Source organism: Macrotis lagotis, chromosome 3 (genome assembly GCF_037893015.1).
Source record: "Macrotis lagotis isolate mMagLag1 chromosome 3, bilby.v1.9.chrom.fasta, whole genome shotgun sequence".
Taxonomy (NCBI): Eukaryota; Metazoa; Chordata; class Mammalia; order Peramelemorphia; family Peramelidae; genus Macrotis; species Macrotis lagotis.
Genome location: NC_133660.1, coordinates 95,824,841 through 95,841,185, shown reverse-complemented (window position 1 = coordinate 95,841,185; position 16,345 = coordinate 95,824,841).

The following is a 16,345-nucleotide window of genomic DNA, read 5'->3' as shown; positions in this document are numbered from 1 at the left end:
TTTCTTCTTTCTCTAATTTATTCATATAACCCTTTAAAAATATGATATATCCCCTGCCAGGCACCATGAGTGTATCCCATAGGCTTTGGTATATTGTTTCATTATTGTCATTATCTATTATAAAATAATTCTTTCTATAATTTGTTGCTTGATCCACACATTCTTTAAAATGAGGTTTTTTTAAAGTTTCCAATTAGTTCTGTGTCTATATTTCCCTGGCCCAATATTGCATATAATTTTTATTGCATTATGATCTGAAAAAGATGTATTCACTATTTCTGGCTTTCTGCAATTGATCATGAGGTTTTATGCCCTATTACAGGGTCAATTTTTGTTTTCAGTGCCATGCACTACAGATAAAAAAATTATTATTTTCCATCTGCATTCAATTGCCTACATAGGTCTAACATATCCAGGTTTTCTAACAATCTATTTACCTCCTTACCTTCGTTTGTATATATTTTATGATTAAGTTTATATAAAATCTGAGAATGGGAGGTTGAGGTCTCCCACTAGCAGAGTTTTGCTGTCTATGTCTTCCTGTAGCCTATTTCAACTTCTCTAACAATGCTATACCATTGGGTACATACATATTTAATATTGAAATTACTTTATTGCCTATGGTACCATTTAGGAGGATATAATTTCCTTCCTTATCTCTTTTAAAGCAATCTATTTTTGCAGCTGCTTTGTCCGAGATAAGGATTGCTACCCCTGCTTTTTTTCACTTCAGCTGAAGAAAAATATATTTTGCTCCAACCTTTTACATTTACTCTATATGTATTTCTCTGTTTCAAATGAGTTTCTTGTAAGCTGCATATTGTAGGATTCTGGTTAGTAATCCACTCTGTTATTCACTTACACTTTAAGGGAGAGTTCATCCCATTCACATTCAAAGTTATAATTCCAACTCTTTATTACCCTCCATGCTATCTTCCTTCTTTTGGTATTTTCCCCTTTTTTTCCCCTTATGCATATTCCCCAGTTTTTGTTTTTTTTTTTCTGACTACCATCACCTTCAGTTTGGTTGCCCTCCTGTATCAACCCCCTTCACCTTTCTTTTACCTTTCCCTTTTCCCCTTATTTTCTTCCTTCTGTTAGTTTCCCTTTTTGTCCCCCTCCCCCTCCCCACCTCCCCTTTTCCATTTTAATGCTTAAAAGGTAAGATAAATTTCTTAACTTAACTGAATGTGTCTAAGTTCACTTTAAGCCAAGTCTGATGAAATGAAGATTCAGGTGGTTCTCCATTACAATAGGAGTTTTGAACCTCTTGATGTAATGAGATTTCCCCCATTAATCTCCTCCATCCTCATTCCAGGCCCTTCTATCCCTTAAATGTCAATGTAGCCATGACCTGCCTAATAATGGTTTCTTTCTGGCTGCTTACAGGACTTTTTCTTTTATCTGATGGTTCTGGAATTTGGCTACAACATTCCTTGGTGTTTTTCAGAGAGGATCAATGTATTCTTTCAATAACTATTTTGCCCTCGGGTTCCATGATATCAGGGAATTTTCCTTCACTGAATTCTGTAATATTAAGTACAGGCTTTTTTTTTCTCTTCAATGTTTTCAGGAAGGCCTATAATTCTCAGGTTGTCCCTCCCTTATATGTTCTTGAGGTCAGTGGTTTTGCTGATGAGATATTCTACATTTTCTTCTATTTTTTCCATCTTTTGGTTTTGTTTAACAGAAGCTTGTTATCTCATAGAAGCCATTAGTATCAACTGATTCCATTCCTATTTTTTAGAGAAGAATTTTCTTTATTTTCCTTTTTCTACTCTTTTTCCCAGTTGGTCAATTGTTTTTGAAGGAGTTTTCCATTTTCCCAAATGTGGTTTAGAGAAAATCACTTTCTTTTCACATTTGCACAATTGAAGATCTGAGAGATTTAGTCTCATTTTTCATTTGTCCAATTGTATTTTCTAAGGATTTGCTTTCTTGTTGCAAAGTGTTCATTTTCTCTTGAGTTTCTTTTCCTGATTTTTCCAACTGATTTTTAAATTCCTTCCTAATTTCTTCAGAGTAGTCTTTCTGGGCTGGAAACCTATTCATATTGTCCTCAGAAGTGCTAGATCTTTCTAGGTTAGAATCTATTTCTTCTAAGTATTTCTCCATGGGCCCCCGTTTTCACTGGCTTTTCTTTATATTTCTAGGATGTGGTGTTGAGGGGAGGAGCTGGCTCTCAGAGGTTTGCTTTTGAAGATCCTAGAGGCTTTGTTCACTTGGCTTAGTAATTCCAATGGCCAGTCAATAGGGAGTGCTGTTTGCTTTCTCTGGAGTATTTGGGGAACTCAGCATCAGGGTCTGAGTTTACTTTGAATAATTTGCTGAGCCCTGAGGGATGGAATTAATCACTTTCCCTTGAGTGAACTCTGTTGCTCACACCTTAACCTGGAATGGTGGGGGTTCTTTATTGTTTGAATTATTTTGCCAACTCTATGCCAATAAATTTAACAATCTATGTGAAATGGATGAATATTTACAAAAATCTAAGCTACCCAGATAAAATGAAGAGGAAATTGAAAACCTAAACAACCCTATCTCAGAAAAAGAAATTTACCAAGCCATTATTGAACTCCCTAAGAACAAATATCCAGGGCCAGATGGATTCACAAATGAATTCTATCAAACATTTAAGAAACAATTCATTTAAATTATATATATGAACTCTTTGGAAAAATAGGTGAAGATGAAACTGCCTAATTCTTTCTATGACACCATTATGGGGCTGATAGCTAAACCATGAAGAGTTAAAACAGAAAAAGAAAATTATAGAGTTCTCTTACTGCTGAATACATATGCAAAAATCTTAACTAAAATCTCATCAAAACAATTTCAACAAGTTATCACTAGAATAATATAATATTATCACTTGAGATCAATGTATACCATCAAAACAATATAAAGATTGACAGAATGCTTTCTGTGAAGGGTGGGGAAGGGAAGCAAGAATGGCAGAAAAGTTCTAAAACTCAAAATAAATAAAATATTTCTTAAAAAAAGAAAATATATATTGTCTTTACTTATTTGTATACAATGTGTAATTTCCTTTCTTCTCTCCTAAAGGACAGTTTCTTCTGTGTACATGTATTCCCAACAGAAATTTTAAAATCAGAAACACTTAACAAAATGATTTGATTTGAATTGTGGAAATAAAATTGGAAGTACAGAAAAGAAGGGAAGAAGCATCAAAAAAGAACAGCATAATTAGTTTATTTTGCATATTTTCTCTCAATCACAACAACTACAAAGAATATTAGTAAGAATAAATATAGTAAAAACAAATGTGAAAAGTGGATTAAAGGTAATTTAACTACTCTGTATCATTCAGTAAGTTGACATTTGAACTCCCATATTTTTATACTGTTTTTGGTCATTCTTTTCTAAGTCATTTCCTGTTAAGTATTCTGTTACTCATCAGTACTAAGCAATTTCTTTCTACCCTTCCCATAACCTTAGTCTCCTCTAACTGGAACATCTCAAGGGCTATTCAAACATCTTGACCTAAATCACTCATTTCACATGGGAGCACAACTTCATTCATTGTTCAAATTAATTAGCAATCTGTGTTCTGGATAGCCACATTTCAATTTATCCCCTTTAATAAGTCTTTTTGTGTCTCCATGGAACTCCAAATACGTTTCTAAATCTTTCTTTGTCAATCTTTTTTATTGGTATTTGTATTTCATCCAAATTACCAAGACCATGCCTAGGAGAGAAATCACTGCTTCTTATCCCTAATATATCAGTCTTCAGAAATAGCACTTTAATATATAGTCACAAAATTATAAATAGAAAACATGACTAAAGAATTTTCAAGATATTGTACTTTTCATTTTCTTGACAATGACACCAGATTTCATTTATAAAATTTTCAAATGTTACTTTTTTGAGATTAATCATAGGAGAATAAATAGCCTCTGTACTTAAATAAATAAAGAAGTTTTTGGTCTTTTCTACAATAGGTAGATGAGTCTATGTGGTCACATACTTAATAAAATATTTTCTCTTATCACATAGAGAAGCAGAATTATTAAGAACATTTAGGTTCCATCTCATAATAGCATTATTATACATAAAAATATATGATAAATTAGTGGTAATTTTCCAAATTTACACTTTGTATCAGTACCTAAATCATCACAATGCTTATTAGGCACTCCCCATGCAGTATTTGGTAATATATACTATAAAAATATAGTGATGGGATCTTGAGCTATATGTCTCTCTATCAAGCAAGTATAGAGAAAGTAAGTGAAATTTCTATCCATTGTACTTACAATTACAATCAGGAATAGAAGCAAATGACCATATGTGTTTATACTAGATACTTTAGATAGACCTACTGCTGTGAGGTATTTCTGATAGACCTGCTGCTGTGAGTATACAGAATATTTGCTGACAGCCTTGTTGTCATCAAATCTGATCCCATTCCTGATGGATTCCTTGATTAACTTGAGTGAAATGAAATAAAATATAGAGCAACTTAATACCAAATCATTATAAATAAGTGAAATGTGGACTCTGGTGAAAAATTGTTTTTTTTAAACCTAGAGCAAATTATGAAGTTTCCAGCAACATTATCTTGGAGCAAAGCAATTAAGTGCACTGAATGAATCTTTAAAAGGCAAATATTGTTTGTCTCCTCAAAAAAATATTAAACCAATATGCATTTTTGTATATATGCTCAAAAACTCAGAAGTATGTTATTGTTTTGCTTTGGAACATTCTCAACATTGAAGTTGTCAATCAACCCAACCTCTGCAACTTTTGTCCATATTCTGTCATAAGTTCACCAAAGAGTGTCCACCCAATGTGCTGGAGATGTTCCCCATTTTTTCTTGACATTATAGGTGTATCTGTGGAGAGAGAGAGCACAGTCTTTTAAAAAGTTCTTCCTCACTTTTGATTCACAACTAACTCATTTTCCTTTTAAATGATCCATTTCTATGATTACATCAATCTTCAGAGTTTCTTATTTGTTATATGTTGCCCCAGCTCACACCTTCCCACCAGGTACTTTTCTACTTTTCTCTGACCCTCTGAATATGACAGTTTTAATTTTCTAAAAAACCAAAAATTTTCATGTTTCAAAATCTCAGTCTACATCTTCCTCTCCCACTCCCTTGACCCTGCTCTGTCTCTGTCTCTCTCTGTCTCTCTGTCTCTGTCTCTCTCTCTCTCTCTCTCCCTAATCCATACATACCTGTACACACAATTATGCATATACATACATTGAAATGAATAAGTCACTTTCAGGTATTTCAAAGATCTGTAATTTTGTGAACAGAGGAAGAATCTACATCAATAGAGGTACCAACCTTTTTTCCATTTATAGCCAATCTCTCAAACAACATAGGAATTTGGCTCCCGAAATTTCAATGCTTCTGATGGTAGAGATGTGAACTATCTAATCATTCTGGAGAACACTGCCCAAAGAGGAATAAACTGATTATATCATTTGACCCAGCAATACCAATACTAGTCCTATATCCAGAAGAAATCATAAAAAATGAAAAAAGGTCCCATATTTTTCAAAATATTAATTGCAGCTCTTTGTATAGTGATAACTAGATTGAAATTGAGAGATGTCCATCAATTGGGGAATGGCCAAACAAGTTATATGAATATTATGGAATACTATTGTGCTATAAGACTCTACCAAAGCATGGAAAGAATTAGAGCAGATGATGTTGAGCAAAGGGAGCAGAACTAAGAGTACATTCTACACATTAACAGCACCATTGTGAGTTGATCAACTCAGATGAATGTGGTCCCTTTCAGAAGTTGAATGAACTAGAGGAAGTAGGGAAATCAGAGTATCTGGATGTAAAGAGAACAGGGAGTTTTGAACTTGAAACTAGAAATGTGCCTAGGGGAACCAAGTTTAACTATGAACCTAATCTTCTTCCCCTCTCTAGGGTGAAGTGTCATGAGAAGAGAAAGGAGAATCATGCCTCTCCTATGGTTTGTTTTTTTAGAATTTTTTAAAGAAAGATTTTATTTATTTTGAGTTTTATAATTCTTCCCCTATTCTTGCTTCCCACCCTCCCCCCACCCCACAGAAGATAGTCTGTTAGTCTTTACATTGTTTCAATGGTATACACTGATCTGAGTTTAATGTGATGAGAGAGAAATCATATCCTTAAGGAAGAAAAATAAAGTATAAGAAATAGCAAAATTATATGATAAGATAACAGGTTGTATTCTTTTTAAATTAAAGGTAATAATTGTCTTTGGTCTTTGTTCAAACTTCATAATTCTTTCTCTGGAAACAGATGGTATTTTGCATCACAGACAACCCAAAATTGCATCTGATTGGTGCACTAATGGAATGAGCAATTTCATTAAGTTTGATTATCACCCTCATGTTGCTGTCAGGGTGCACAATATTCTTTTGATTCTGCTCATCTTGCTCAGCATCAGTTCATGAAAATACTTCCAGGCTTCCCTGAATTCCCCTCTCTCCTTGTTTCTAATAGATCAATAGTGTTACATGACATATTTATACCACAGTGTGTTGAGCCATTCCCTAATTGAAGGACATTCACTTAATTTCCATTTCTTCACCACCATTAACAGGGCTACTATGAATAGTTTTGTACAAGTTATGTTTTTATGCTTTTTCATGATTTCTTCAGGTTATAGACCCAAAAGTGGTATTGCTGGATTAAAGGGTATGCACATTTTTGTTGCCCTTTGGGAATAATCCCAAATTGCTCTCCAGAAAGGTTGGATGAGTTCACAGCTCCACCAACAATGTATTATTGTCCCAAATATCCAACATCCTTTCCAACATTGATCATTGTCCTTTCTAGTCATACTGGTCAGCCTGAGAGGTGTGAGGTAGTACCTCAAAGATGCTTTAATTTGAGTTTCTCTGATAAGTAGTGATTTAGATCAATTTTTCATATCACTATGGATCACTTTGATTTCCTCATTTGTAAATTGCCTTTGCATAGCCTTTGAACATTTGTTAAATGGGGAATGGCTTGTTTTTTTGGAAATATGACTCAATTCTCAGTATATTTTAGAAATGAGTTGTTTGTCAGAAAGAGTAGTTGTAAAACTAATTTCCCAATCATTTCTTTTGATCTTGGTTGCAGTTGTTTTATCTGTGCAAATATTTTCTAATTTAATGTAATCAAAATTATTGTTTGCTTTCAATGATGTTCTCCATTTCTTCCTAGGTCATAAACTGCTTTCCTTTCCATAGATCTGACAGGTATACTACTCATACTCCTTGATCATCTAATTTTCTTATAACATTGTATTTTATGTCTAAATCTTGTATCCGTTTTGAACTTATCTTGGTACAATGTCTCTCCTATGTTGAGAGACTTAGTATAGTGGCAGCTAGGAGGCTCAGAGGATAGAGCATATCCATGGAGGCAGTAGGAACTGAGTTCAAATCTGGCCTCAAACATTTGATACCTCTCCCTCCAACCCTCTCCTGAAAGAGAGGGGGGGGGGAGGGAGAGAGATCTAATATATTTATGATGGAGACATTGACAGAGCTGTTAAGAGTGGAAAGCCCTAGGGAAGGAATAATTAATATAATGTACCTGATAGTCAGGCAATAATTGCCAGAGTAGTTAGAGTTATATTTAAAAATAGATTTTTAGGTGCAGCTAGGTGGTGCAGTGGATAGAGTACCAGCCCTGGAGTCAGGAGTACCTAAGTTCAAATCCAGCTTCAGACATTTAATAATTACCTAGCTGCATGCCCTTGGGCAATCCACTTTATCCCATTGCCTTGCAAGAACCTGAAAAAATAAAATAAAATAAAATTAGATTTTAATTTGTATCATTTGCTTTTCTATCAGTGCAATTTTCCCCTACAACACTCTCCCCCATCCTCCCAATCCATCCAGAATTTTTTTTAATTAGAAAAGGAAATGCTTCACATCTGTATTTCACAATGTTTTATATCTGAGGGCTCCTTTCTTCAAAGCAGTAGAGGGAGGTATCTTTTCATATTTCTTTTTTGGGGCCAACATTAATTGTTCTTTGTGATTTCACAATATTTATTTTCAATTATGTGGTAGTTATTAGAGAATATCCAAGTTTCTGTGAATCAAAAGGATTACATATACAATAGAGAATCCAAGTACATGGTTCTGCTAAGTCAGTTTGTACTTGGTTTAGAGTCCTATTAGTTGACCTGTACATGACTGAATTTTCTTTGCTGTTCTGTGCCTTTGTTCTGTCCTGTACCTTACTGTTTGCTGCATGTTCACATACTGGAGTGTTATACTTCATTCCATAGTATGGGCATGGGAAGAAACTTTGAAGTAATGTTTTTGGTATCTCAACTGAGGTTTGTTCCTGCTCCTTTTAGAGAGGAAGAATGAGAGCCAAATCTCATAAGGAAGTGGGGGAAACTACCTTTGGGTTTCCCTTGTTGACTGTTTTGTGTCTGCCAGTGCTGACCTAGACACAGTTCTCCCAGTTTTCTCCATAGTCAATGACTGTGATCCATGCTATACATCTCTCTGATATACCTTCTGAAATATACTAACAAGACTTTGACTTCCTGGAGCATCAGCCAAGAGGATATCACAGCTCTCACAAACATCTTCAAAGGGTTTAGAATGATTAGGTAATTAATATGTGCAGTGTGCAAGAAGCCGTCAAGGTTTTTAAAAAAATCTTTAGTGCCTATTTATAACAGTCTCAGTGAAAAGAAAAATGGACAAATCCATCAGAATACTTTTTATCTCCACAGCTGTTCTAACCTAAAGAGAAAAATAGGGAAATCTTGGAAACCAAATTCCTTTTCATTAAATGTACCATTAAATGGGACATTTTTAGAGAGAGGTGGATGTGTATTTTTATTGATGTTCCAATAAGGGAGGGTCTTTCTTTCAAATGAGATTCACATGGTTGAGCAGTCTCCCTAATTTTTCAATAAATTTGAAATTCCAGGAAGACAATAGAAATAGAAACCAAAATGGATAGATGTAGTATCAATTAGATTAGAGCATTGTGATGAAGTTTGCCATGTATGTCTTCAGAACATTTACCACCTCCTGAAGTGAATAGTAGCTGAATAGAAAAATATAATCATTTAATGGTGATCCATTAGATAAACTCTCTTATCATTTCACAAAGCAGAGGAGCTTTAGATGTTTGGCCTTATTTTAATGACATCAATCAATCAATCATTTTATAAAATAAATACTCTGTTCCAAAACTGTGCTAAGATCTGGGGATTCAAAAGGACATATGAGCTCCTCCTTGTCTTCAAAGAGTTTGCAATCTCCTGAATATATATATATATATATAATCATCCAGGGAAGAAAGCAAAATAGGTAGAGAGAAAGTAAAGTCAGTAATTGAAAGGATCTCTCATTTCCTTGTATAATTTAAATATAACAATTTATTTCTGGTTATTCTTATTGCCTCAAAGTTCTTCCAATTCCAGTTCATCTTCCTATCACCTGCCATAGTGCTTATCCAGAGGGACAGGTCTGATTATATCAATGACTCCCTAATCATCAATAAACCTTAATGGTTCCCCTATACTTTCATATTAAATATGAATTTTTCTCTTTGACTTTTAAATCGCTTTATAAACTGACCTCTTCCTAGCTTTCCAGTCTTCTTACACTTCATTTCCCTCCATACCTTAAAATCAAGATATACTGGCCTCCCTGTGACTCCTCAAACCAAGATACACCATCTCCCAAGCTTATATATTTAGTGATGTGTTTAACATGAACAGAATGCTCTCTTTAATCCTTTCTACCTCCTGGCTTCCTTTATATCTTCTGCAAGAGCCTTTCCTGATCTTTTTCTTATTATCTTTTTTATTTGATACTTTATGACAGTTAACGAAAGTTTTCACCATTCATCGATATGTAAATTTTTCAGTTAGGTAATTTACTTCCATGCTCCCATTCCATGACCTCCCCTTAACTGCAAAGAGTCAACTAAATGAATATACACATTTGAGTTAAGCAGGTTTTCAGATTAGTCATTTTTGGTAAGATGAATTATGATTAAGGGAAAGAGATACATAATAGAAATTTGGTTCATCAGATTCTGAAGATTTTCTGGGGTTCTTTTTGTTTGTTTTGTTTTGTTTTGTTTTTCTCCCTCTGGATAGGAATAGCATTGTCCATAGCTGATCTAATAAGATTGTGCTAGCTCTTTGAACGGTTGAGAAAAGCTACATCAATATTGGTTAATCAATTCAGAATTTTGTTGTTACAGTGTAAAATATTCTCTTGTTTATTCTGCTTTTGTTTGGCATTAGACCATTTAATTAATTCCATGCTTCTCTAGAGACTGACCATTTACAGTTTCTTATAGAACAATAGTATATTATAATATGCATATACCAGAACTTGTTCAACCATTTACCAATTGATGGACATCCTCTAAAAGTGCAATTCTTTGCCACTACAAAAAGAGTTGCTATGAATCTTATGAGACATATAGATTTTTCCCATTTTTGATGATTTCTTCTGGATTTAAACCTAGATAATTTTTGTTGTTCTTTGGGTATAGGTCCATATTGCTTTCAAAAAGGAATAGATCCAGTCACATCTTAATCAACAATGCATTAATGTCCCAATCCTCCCACAACCTCTCCAACAATGGTCATTTTCCATTTTTCTTATCTTGGTAAGTCTAATAGATGTGAAATGATAACACATAGTCCTGTTAATTTGCATTTCTGAGCAATAATGATTGGGAGTTTTTCCCCCCATATGATTATAAACAGCTTTAATTTATTCACTAGAAAACTGTCTATTCTTATATTTTCACCATTTATCAATTGCGGAATGACTTGCAACCTATAAATTAGATGCAATTTTCTCTCTGTCTCAGTCTCTTTCCATATATATATATATATGAAATGAGAATTTTTTTTGGTAAAGTTACCTATTTATTTTTCATTTAAATTTTTTTACCCTAACCTTGCTTCCATCCTGTCAGCCCCACAGAAGACAGTCTCTTAGTTTTTACATTGGTTCCATGGTATATATTGATCTAAGTTGAATGTGATGGGAGAGAAATCATATCCTTAAGGAAGAAAAATAAAGTATAAGACATAGCAAAATTATATAATAAGATCATTTTTTGTAAATTAAAGGAAATAGTTTTTCATCTTTGTTCAAAATCCACAATTCTTTCTCTGAATATAGATGATATTCTCCATCACAGATACCCCAAAATTGTGCCTGATTGTTGCACTGATGGAATGAGTGAGTCCATTAAGGTTGATCATCATCCGCATGTTACTGGAGGGGTGTACAGTGTAATTCTTGTTCTGCTCATCTCCCTCAGCATCAGTTCATGCAAATCCTTCCAGGCTTCCCTAAACTCCCATCCCTCCTGGAAACAAATAGAAAAATAGTGTGCCATGACATACATATATCACAATTTGTTAAGCCATTCCCCAGTTAAAGGACATTCACTCAATTTCCAGTTCTTTGCCACCAAAAATTAGGGCTGCTACAAATATTGTTGTCCAAGTGACATAATCCCATAGTGGTGTTGCTGAGTCAAATGGTATGCATATTTTTGCTGCCTGTTGAGCATAATGCCAAATTGATCTCCAGAAAGGATGCATGAATTCACAGTTCCACCAAAAATGTACTAGTGTCCCAGATTTCTAACATCATTTCCAACATCGATCATTATCCTTTCTGCATAAATTGGCCAGTCTGAGAGGTGTGAGGTGGTAACTCAAGATGCTTTAATGTGCATTTTTCTAATAAGTAGTGATTTAGAGTAATTTTTCATATGACTATGGATCACTTTTATTTCCTCATGTGTAATTTGCCTGTATATATCGTTTGACAATTTGTTAGTTGGGGAGTGGCTTGTTTTTTTGAAAATTTGACTCAGTTCTCTGTATATTTTAGAAATGAGTCCTTTGTCAGAAATACTAGTTGTAAAAATCATTTCCCAATTTTCTACATTATTTGTTTTTGCAAGGTAATGGGGTTAAGTGGCTTGTCCAAGGCCACACAGCTAGGTAGCTACATTTCTTCTGATCTTGGGTGCAGTGCTTTTGTCTGGGCAAAAGATTTTTAATTTAATGTAATCAAAATTATCTAGCTTGTTTTCAATGATGTTCTCCATCTCTTCCTTGGTCATAAACTTCTTCCCTTTCCATAAATCAGACAGATAAACTACTCCTGGATCTCCTATGTTTTTTTGCAAGGCAAATGGGATTAAGTGGCTTGCCCAAGGCCACACAGCTAGGTAATTATTAAGTGTCTGAGACCAGATTTGAAACCAGGTACTCCTGACTCCAAGGCTGGTGCTTTATCCACTACGCCACTTAGCCGACCCATTGATCTCCTATTTTTGCATAATATTGTTATTTATGACTAGATCCAGTATCCATTTTGATCTTATCATGGTAGGGTATGAGGTTTTGGTTTAAGTCAAGTTTCTGCCATACAAACTTCCAATTTCCCCAAAAAAGGTTTTATCAAAGAGAGAGTTGTTAACCCAATAGCTGGAATCTTTGCCTTCATCAAACAGCAGATTACTATAATCATTTCCTGCTATTGCACGTAGTCTATTGATTATGGATTCTTTATAATATAATTTTAGATCTGGTAGGGTTAAGCCACCTTGTTTTGCAATTTTTTTTCATCATATCCCTGGAAATTCTTGAGTATTTATTTTTCCAGATGAATATACTTACAATTTTTTCTAATTCATTAAATTAATTTTTTGGAATTTTAATTTGTAGGGCACAAAATGAATAGCTTAATTTTGGTAGAATTGTCATTTTTATTATATTAGCTTGACCTATCCATGAGCAATTGATATTTACCCAATTATTTAAATCTGATTTTGCAAGTGAGAAGAGAGTGAGAGGATTTTTTGAGTGAGAAGTGTTTTGTAATTGTTTTCAAAAAAGTTTCTGAGTCTGCTTTGGCAAATAGACTCCAAGGTATTTTATATTGTCTGAGGTTACTTTGAATGGGATTTCTTTTTCTAGTTCTTTCTACTTCCTCTTGCTAGTAATATATAGAAATGTTGAGTATTTATGAGAGTTTGTTTTATATCCTGTGACTTTGCTAAAATTGATAATTATTTCTAGTAGTTTTTTAGATGTTATTTTGAGATTTTCTAGTTATACCATCATGTCATCTGCACAGAGTCAAGAGTTTTATCTTTTCCTTCCCAATGCTAATTCCTTCAATTTCTTTTTCTTCTCTTATGGCTGAAATTAACATTTCTTTGTATTTTTGTCTTTCCTGTGCTTTGTTTGTCTATATATACTCCTTCTAAGTACTCTTATAAATGAGAAAGTTCATATGAATTATCAGTGTCTTCTTCCCATGCAGGAATGCAAACTGTTCACCATCATTAAGTTCCTCATAGTTAGTCCTTCTAATGTGCCATCTCAATGAGTCAAATGAGTCCTGTACATGATGTTGATCAAACTTTCTGTTCAGTTCTTTTTGTTTCAATAGGAAAGTTTGAAAGTTCCCTGTTTCATTGAAAGTCCATCTTTTCCCCTTGGAATATCATATTCCAAGCCCTACAAGCCCTTAATTTAGATGCTGCCAGATCCTGTGTAATTCTTACTATAGAGACATGGTATTTGAATTGTTTGTTTCCTGGTAGCTTTTAGTATTTTCTCTTTGTCTTGGGAGTTTTGGAGTTTGGCTGTAATATTCCTGGAAGTTTTTCTTTAGGGATTACTTTCAGGAGATGAATGATGAATTCCATCAAATTCTATTTTACCCTCTGCTTCTAGGACCTCAGGGAAATTTTTCTGTATTATTTATAGAAAAGTAAAGTCTAAACTCTTCCCTGATGGTGACTTTCAGGTAGCCCAATAATTTTTTAAATTATCTCTTCTTGAACTGTTTTTAAGGATGGTTGTTTTTTCCAATGAGATATTTCACATTTTCTTCTAATTTTTTGGAATAGTTTTATTCTTCCTGATTTCTCACAAATTCATCAGCTTCCTTTAATTCCATTCTGCATTTGAATTAGGTATTTTCTTCAGAGAGCTTTTTTATCTCCTTTTCCAGCTGGCAGTTCTGTTTCTTAAGGTATTCTTCTCCTCATTTGTCTTTTGTATTTCTTTTTCTATTAGGCCTAAACTGGTTTTTAAAATATTATCTTCACTATTTTTTGTATTTATTTCTCCAAGGTGCTGATTTGGTTTTCATGATTTATCTACATCACTCTCATTTCTCCTGTCAATTTTTCCTCTAATTCCCTTAATTGCTTTTCAAAGTCTTTTATGAGTTCATCCAGAGTCTGAGCCCATTTTCTGTTTTTTCATGAATATTTTGGTACAGAAGCTTTGTTTTTGTCATCTTCTGAATCTTGCATGGTACTCAAGTAATTTCCCATGGCCATATTCTTCTTTTTCTGTTGTTTGCTTATTTCCTCAGCCTATGACTGATTTACCACACTCCTGAGGAGAAAATTCACAGGATCCTTAATTCCTCGAAGCTTTTATGAGAGGCTTTGACTACTCTCTTGCCTGTGTTTTGGTTTGTGTATGGCCACAAACCTTCCCCTCTGCCCTGGAGTTAAGAGGAGAGTCCCTGCTTGGCTATGGCAGTATGGGAGCCCACACTGCATCTTGAATTTGGATGTGGGCAAATAGTTGATTCCTTCCCCAGGGAGAAACAAATGAATTTACACAATAAACAAACAAAATAAAAAGACTGAAAAAAATTGAAGAAAATGTAAAGCACCATTTAGAGAAAATCAATGACCTGGAAAATATATCCAGGAGAGACAATATTTGAATCATCAGACTCCCAGAAAGCCTGGATCACATGAAAAAAACCTGGAAAATATCATGCTGGGAATTATAAGGGAGAACTGTCCAAATCTACTAGAGGAAGATAATAATATAACCATTGAAAGAATCCACAGAACCCCTCCAGAAAGAGACCCCAGGATAAAAACTTCAAGGGCTTTAATAGCCAATATCCAGAACTCTGAAATAATGAAAATAATATTGCAAGCAGCAAAAAGAAAACAATTTGAATATAAAGGAAACAAAATCAGACTCACAAAGGACCTAACAGCCTCAACACTGAAGGATTGGAAGAACTGGAATAGCATATTTCAGAGAGCAAAGGACCTGGGATTACAACCCAGAATGTACAATCCTGCAAAATTCAGTATATACCCTCAGGAAAAAAAAGACTGATGTTCAACAAAATAGAGGATGTCCAGAATTTCCTGACACAAAGACCAGAATTGAACAGAGAATTTACCAAATACACAATTCAACAGTCACATAAAGAAAGGCAAATGGAAAGGGAAAGGAAAAAAATACTAAATAAACCAAAACAAATGTTAGTCAAGACTATCAAATTGTTTACAAACCTAAAGGGGAATATATAACATTTCTAATTCTTTAGAACTTTACTTCTCTTAGGATAATTAAAGGGTACAACAAAATTGAAGAGAATGAACCTAAAGTATATGGGTATAATTAGGCCTTATCTATCAATTGAAGTGGTCCAAGATGACATCATTATGTTTGAAACACAAAAGCTCTGAAGAAAAGCAGGGGTGCTAAAATTAAACTTAATAGTCTCATTATCCCTTGACTCAATATTGGTGCTTAGTTTTCTAAAGGATCTGCAGTATATCACTACAACAGTCTACTATCTGAAAAATGCAAAGACATCAGCTTCTGGGATAAGAACTCACTATTTGACAAAAATTATTTGAAGAACTGGAAAACATTGTGGCAAAAACTAGGCATAGATTCACATTTCATGCCCTATATCAAAATAAGGTTAAAATGGGCAAAGGATTTAGACATAAATAGTGATACCACAGATAAATTAATGGACAAAAAACACTCTATCTGATCTATGGATAAGAGATAAATTTATGACCAAACTGCAAAGACCATGACTGCAAAATGAATGATTTTGACTATATTAAATTTGAAAAAGTTTTGCACTAATAACATCACTGCTGCCAAATTAAGAAGGAAATCAGAAAGCTGGGAAACAATCTTCACAACTAGGAATTCTGATAAAGGTTCCATTTCTACAATATATAGAAAATTGAATCAAATTTATAAGATCACAAGTCATTCCACAATTAATAAATGGTCAAAGGATATGAGCAGATAGTATTCAAATGAAGAAATTAATGGTATAAATAATAATAATAATATGAAAATTGGTCCAAATCACTACTGATTAGAGAAATGCAAATTAATACAACAATAATCTATTATCTCATCTCATACCTATTTGATTAGCCAAGATGAGAAAAGGGGAAGATGATCAGTATTTGAAAGGTTGTGGGAGGTTTGGGACATTGATGCATTGTTGGTGGAGCTGTGAAGACATCCAACCTTTCTGGAGAGCAAT